This window comes from Gymnoscopelus braueri (genome assembly GCF_963280865.1).
Source record: "Gymnoscopelus braueri genome assembly, chromosome: 16".
Taxonomy (NCBI): domain Eukaryota; kingdom Metazoa; phylum Chordata; class Actinopteri; order Myctophiformes; family Myctophidae; genus Gymnoscopelus; species Gymnoscopelus braueri.
The window spans coordinates 20,952,935-20,958,934 of NC_137616.1; positions in this window are offsets into that span (position 1 = coordinate 20,952,935).

A 6,000-nucleotide genomic window follows, 5' to 3' on the forward strand; every position below is an offset into this window, starting at 1 on the left:
ACTTGGCCCATACATACCTTGTAAATGTCTTGCATTCAAACTAGCTCTATTTGCAATGCTCTATGGAAGCCAAATATGAAGTTAAATGTGTATTGATGATATGAGTATCTGTAATGGCAATATTTCCACTGGCCAATGCCATGTCCATTTTCTATTGCCATTACTTACTGGGGAACTAACAGGAAGAGTGGGCACTAAGGAAAAGTGGGCACCTCAATGTAAAATTGTCTATTTTCCCCCAAATGTTAAAAATAAAATATTTGTAATTAATGTAAAGTATACATGATTAGAACATTCTTGAACATTTGCCAATTAACGCCTAGTATTTCCACAATTGCAGCAAATTGCAAAACCAATCCTGTTTTCCAATCATTTTGGGCATAAACAAGAAGTTGAAGGATTAATTTTGTACCATGCATGGTCAAAACATGTATACTTTACAGTTTACATTACTTCAGACCATTTCTTTTTTTAATTTTACATTTTGGACAAAATAGCCAATTTTAGATCAAGGTGCCCACTCTTCTTGTATACCTTACAGGTAGGGTATGGACAGTGATCCTACACAGACACAACAACAAACAGATGGATGTCCAGTACATTTTGCCGTTTTGGTTGAGTCAGGGTTGTGTATTTATTGAATAATTGCAGTTGACATGCAAATTAACGTACCAGTCATAATTCCAGTGTGATTCTCTGAGCTTCTGTGGCTCTGTTGTCTGTCTCTGATAAGAACTTATTTAAGGCAGGTACACATTGCAGGACCTTAAAGTGCTCGGGGGGTTATCTGATCGTTAAGCATTACACACTGCAGGAGTTTATTTCTTGAAATCGGCTGTCATAATATCGTTGTGGTCTTCACAACAGGATTGATCCCCGACAAGGGCTGACACACTGTAGGATAGTTCACTAGGATGCTATCTCCAGAGTCAGACCCAATACATACATTTGAGTTTATTCCAATTCATTTTAATCGACGTATCCCGTGATATGCCTCTCTCCCTCTCCCCCCTCTCTCGCTCTTTCTCTCTCTCTCTCTCTCCCTCTCTCGCAGTCAAGTGCGCAGAAGCCGTCAGTGACAGCGTTGCCATGTCCGCTTATTATAAGCGACTTTGGGCTTGTTTTTCTGTAGAGTTGCTTGTAAATATTGGTTGTTGCGGGGTGCATTTTTTGGGCTTATTTGTGTAGTTGCTTATTTGGCCTTGTTTCCTAATGTTGTTTAAACCAGTGGTTTAAACAACACATAATATGTATTTGTCCGCAGACCCCCCTTCTGTAAATATGTTGTGCCATCACTGACCCCCATACAAGATTTGTGTGGATTTGGAAAATATTCCACAATTTTCTCAAGATTTTTATTTGAAAATAGCTGCGACGCGTTGTGAGCTTGTAGATCGGCTATTTTCAAATATCCAATGTATTTGTAAATAGGTTTAAAGTGCTCAAGTGGCCTTTTCTTGGGCTTGTTTTCATAGACCTGGTTGCTTATTTCTCTCGCAACATCTGGCAACGCTGTTCATAACAGCGTGCACATGCTGCACACTCACACACACACACACACAGAGCTCGCTCTTGCTCTCACTCTCTGTCTGTCTGTCTGTCTGTCTCTCTCTCTCTCTCTCTCTCTCTCTCTGTACAATTCCTCTAAAATAAACAGCCCACCACCAGGCTCGCTCACTCTCTCATTTTGTTTTATAATGTTAACTTAATACAGGACTGGACGGTAATATTGCGGTAGGGACTGTTTGTTGTGGTCAGATCCAGCGACGCTCCCCTGGCCACGGTGGCTGTAATGTGCTCTCATTGGCTGTAGCGTGGATCTCCTCGCAGACCCTTTCATAATGTATGATACTGTCCGATCTCCTGTCTGGGACAGAGCTGAATATCTAAGGGCCCGTACACACTGCAGGAGATTGGGTCCGAGATTGCTGTCGCCGACATTTTTTGGCGCTCGCCGACAAAACCTCCCGATCTGACGCAGATCGGCCTTTGATCTGCGAGATAATGCTCGCTCTGTGTGAAAGGTTCCGCGAGACGATGTGGCCGCGATTATCCGCTCTGCGACGGCTTTCCGACCGTTTTCAGATAACTACCATGTTAGATATTCAGCTCTGTCCCAGACAGGAGATCGGACAGTATCATACATTATGAAAGGGTCTGCGAGGAGATCCACGCTACAGCCAATGAGAGCACATTACAGCCACCGTGGCCAGGGGAGCGTCGCTGGATCTGACCACAACAAACAGTCCCTACCGCAATATTACCGTCCAGTCCTGTATTAAGTAACATTATAAAACAAAATGAGAGAGTGAGCGAGCCTGGTGGTGGGCTGTTTATTTTAGAGGAATTGTACAGAGAGAGAGAGAGAGAGAGACAGACAGACAGAGAGTGAGAGCAAGAGCGAGCTCTGTGTGTGTGTGTGTGTGTGAGTGTGCAGCATGTGCACGCTGTTATGAACAGCGTTGCCAGATGTTGCGAGAGAAATAAGCAACCAGGTCTATGAAAACAAGCCCAAGAAAAGGCCACTTGAGCACTTTAAACCTATTTACAAATACATTGGATATTTGAAAATAGCCGATCTACAAGCTCACAACGCGTCGCAGCTATTTTCAAATAAAAATCTTGAGAAAATTGTGGAATATTTTCCAAATCCACACAAATCTTGTATGGGGGTCAGTGATGGCACAACATATTTACAGAAGGGGGGTCTGCGGACAAATACATATTATGTGTTGTTTAAACCACTGGTTTAAACAACATTAGGAAACAAGGCCAAATAAGCAACTACACAAATAAGCCCAAAAAATGCACCCCGCAACAACCAATATTTACAAGCAACTCTACAGAAAAACAAGCCCAAAGTCGCTTATAATAAGCGGACATGGCAACGCTGTCACTGACGGCTTCTGCGCACTTGACTGCGAGAGAGGGAGAGAGAGAGAGAGGGAGAGAGAGAGAGAGAGAGAGAGAGAAAGAGCGAGAGAGGGGGGAGAGGGAGAGAGGCATATCACGGGATACGTCGATTAAAATGAATTGGAATAAACTCAAATGTATGTATTGGGTCTGACTCTGGAGATAGCATCCTAGTGAACTATCCTACAGTGTGTCAGCCCTTGTCGGGGATCAATCCTGTTGTGAAGACCACAACGATATTATGACAGCCGATTTCAAGAAATAAACTCCTGCAGTGTGTAATGCTTAACGATCAGATAACCCCCCGAGCACTTTAAGGTCCTGCAATGTGTACCTGCCTTAACATGGTAGTTATCTGAAAACGGTCGGAAAGCCGTCGCAGAGCGGATAATCGCGGCCACATCGTCTCGCGGAACCTTTCACACAGAGCGAGCATTATCTCGCAGATCAAAGGCCGATCTGCGTCAGATCGGGAGGTTTTGTCGGCGAGCGCCAAAAAATGTCGGCGACAGCAATCTCGGACCCAATCTCCTGCAGTGTGTACGGGCCCTTAAGCTCCCCGCTACCTGTGCCGTAATCATTGCACCTGTGCCCCCAATATTCACTCTTTCCATCTAATGCTCGCCACTAGGTGTCCAATAATAATACTACTACAAATAATATGCCAACAACAAAATGGCTCCTATCTTGCATTTGTTTACAGGAGTCAGGAGGGTATTGTTTAGAAAGCCAAATTATGTAGTGTTTTTCCATATTATTTGAATTTCCAGTATTTAAAAGTTGTCCTGTCTTTAAGTTGGTCAAAACAACAACTGTTTGCATGCATTCTTAAAATCATTATCGTTATCACCCCAAGGAACATAAGAGGCAGTCACGATAGACCTATATTTCTTTTAATCATGTCTATAGTGCGTGCCATGCCATTCGTGTACAGTGTTGCACAAATGAGCCAGTGTACTGGGAGCTACTGAGCTTCTGTTTAGCCTGATAATAATGAAGCTAGCAGGTGCAATTAATTCAAATGCAGAGAGATAAAACGGAAGCACTGTTGAAAAGAAAGCCTAAAAAGACTGGGTCTCGCTGTATTACTCAGGCTGCACTACAGTGTCTATTCACAGGCGCGAACCCACTACTGAGCGGCACGGGGGCTTTGACCTGCTCCGTCTCCGGCCTGGGCCGGTTCACCCCTCCTTAGGCGACCTGGTGGTCCCGAGCTCCCCCAGGAGTACCATATCGATACCGAACTTAGTGCGGACACCCGATCGACATAGTCCACTGCAGCTCAGAACTCCTGAGCTCAAACGATCCGCCAGCCTCAGCCTCCCAGTAACTTGGATTACAGGCGCACGCCACTGCACCCGGCGACAGCTAGAGGGACTTATTGGGCTTTTATCTTTGAGAGAAATTACGTCATCGGTTCAAATAATGTTACTATAGTGACATCTAGTGGTGATCTCACTTGATTGCTAGGCCCTATTTATTTTACCCATGTTGTTATGTTGTTTGTTTAAATATATAATAATAAAAATAATAATAATAAATAAATAGAGACATACAGTAGATCACTGTTGTTCCAAATTATGCAACTCCTAAGAAAGTACAGCCTCATTTGGTTGGAGTGAGACCCAGATCAGTGGTTCTCAAAGTGGGGTCTGGGGGGTCCTTGGGATCCTTGAGGGGGTTCCAGGGGGTCCCCAACAACATTTGTTAATATAGCATCAAATTCAGTTTAACGACTTTAACCCTATTTTATATTTGGCATATTCAAAAAATAACAGATCTACAAGCTCACAACACGTCACGATGTGACATGTTGTGAGCTTGTAGATATTTTAGAAAAATCTAGATTTTTTTTTAATGTGGAATGATTTTGAAATGTTTTAACACAAATCTCCTCTTAAATTAAATACACATCAATTTGGGGGTCTTGGACATGAAAATGTTTGAGAACCACTGACCCTGATCACACGTAGTTCTAGGAAAAGGCAGGTAGGCAGTCTCTGTTGCCTCACTGGGTCTTAGTTTCAGTGCATTCATCCGTTGAAGATGTTCAGGGTGTGTTCAAGTCCTGTTACTTTCAACACTGTCAATGAATAAACTTCAAACTACATTGGAAAACAAGTCTAAGTGGCATCCAGGTGCATCTCAGACTTCATGTGGCCAGTCTATGACGCCAGTCCTCTATGACATTTCATGTCTTTTCATGTCAAGGACCCCCAAATTGATATGTGGCTATTTGGCCGTGGACCCCCATCTAAAAATAAAATTGTGCCAGGGACCTCCAGAAGCAAATATTTGAGTTAAAAATGTTCGCTTAAATATATTCAAAGATTTTAATAGATTTTTTAAGATATAAAAAAAATTATCTATAAGAATGATAGCTTTTAGCGCGGCACAAAGTGACGCACTATGAGCTTGTATATCGCCTATTGAATAGCCAAAATATAAAACATGGTTAAAGTGGTTAAAATGATTGTGACGCTATTAGGTCTATTTTGCCTATTAACACATTTTGCTGGGGACCCCCGACCAGTCTGGTCTGTTTTGTTAACATTGTTGGCCAGTTGGTTTCCTGCTACCGCACTGCTGCCTCTCTGCCCTGTTGCCATAGGGCCTGGCCCTAGGGCATTGCAGCGGCGGCCATTTTGTGGTTCCACAGATAGAAAGCCCATTTTTCCCATAGAGATTCACACAAATATTTATATTAATTATTTTAAGGCTGGAACCAAGCCATCCAGCTCCTGGTGACTCGTGACCATAAAACATTTGAGTCTGTGTCAAAAAAAATGTATGGTTTTCAAATATTTTTTGACAGAAACAAATGTTTTATGGTCATTATTCACCAGGAGCCTGTAATGGCTTGTTTCCAGGCATAATAACTTATACAAAGATTTTCTTAAATCTCTACGGGAAAAATGTATGGGTTTTCTATCTGTGGCACTACAAAATGGCTGCCACTACTAAGCCCAACTCAGAGAAGCCTGTCTTGTGTTAAGAGGAAATGTAATACATAACATTTATCAGCATGGGATCATCATTTATATATAGCTCAATCAATGGTTAGACGCTCATGAATATACACGTTAG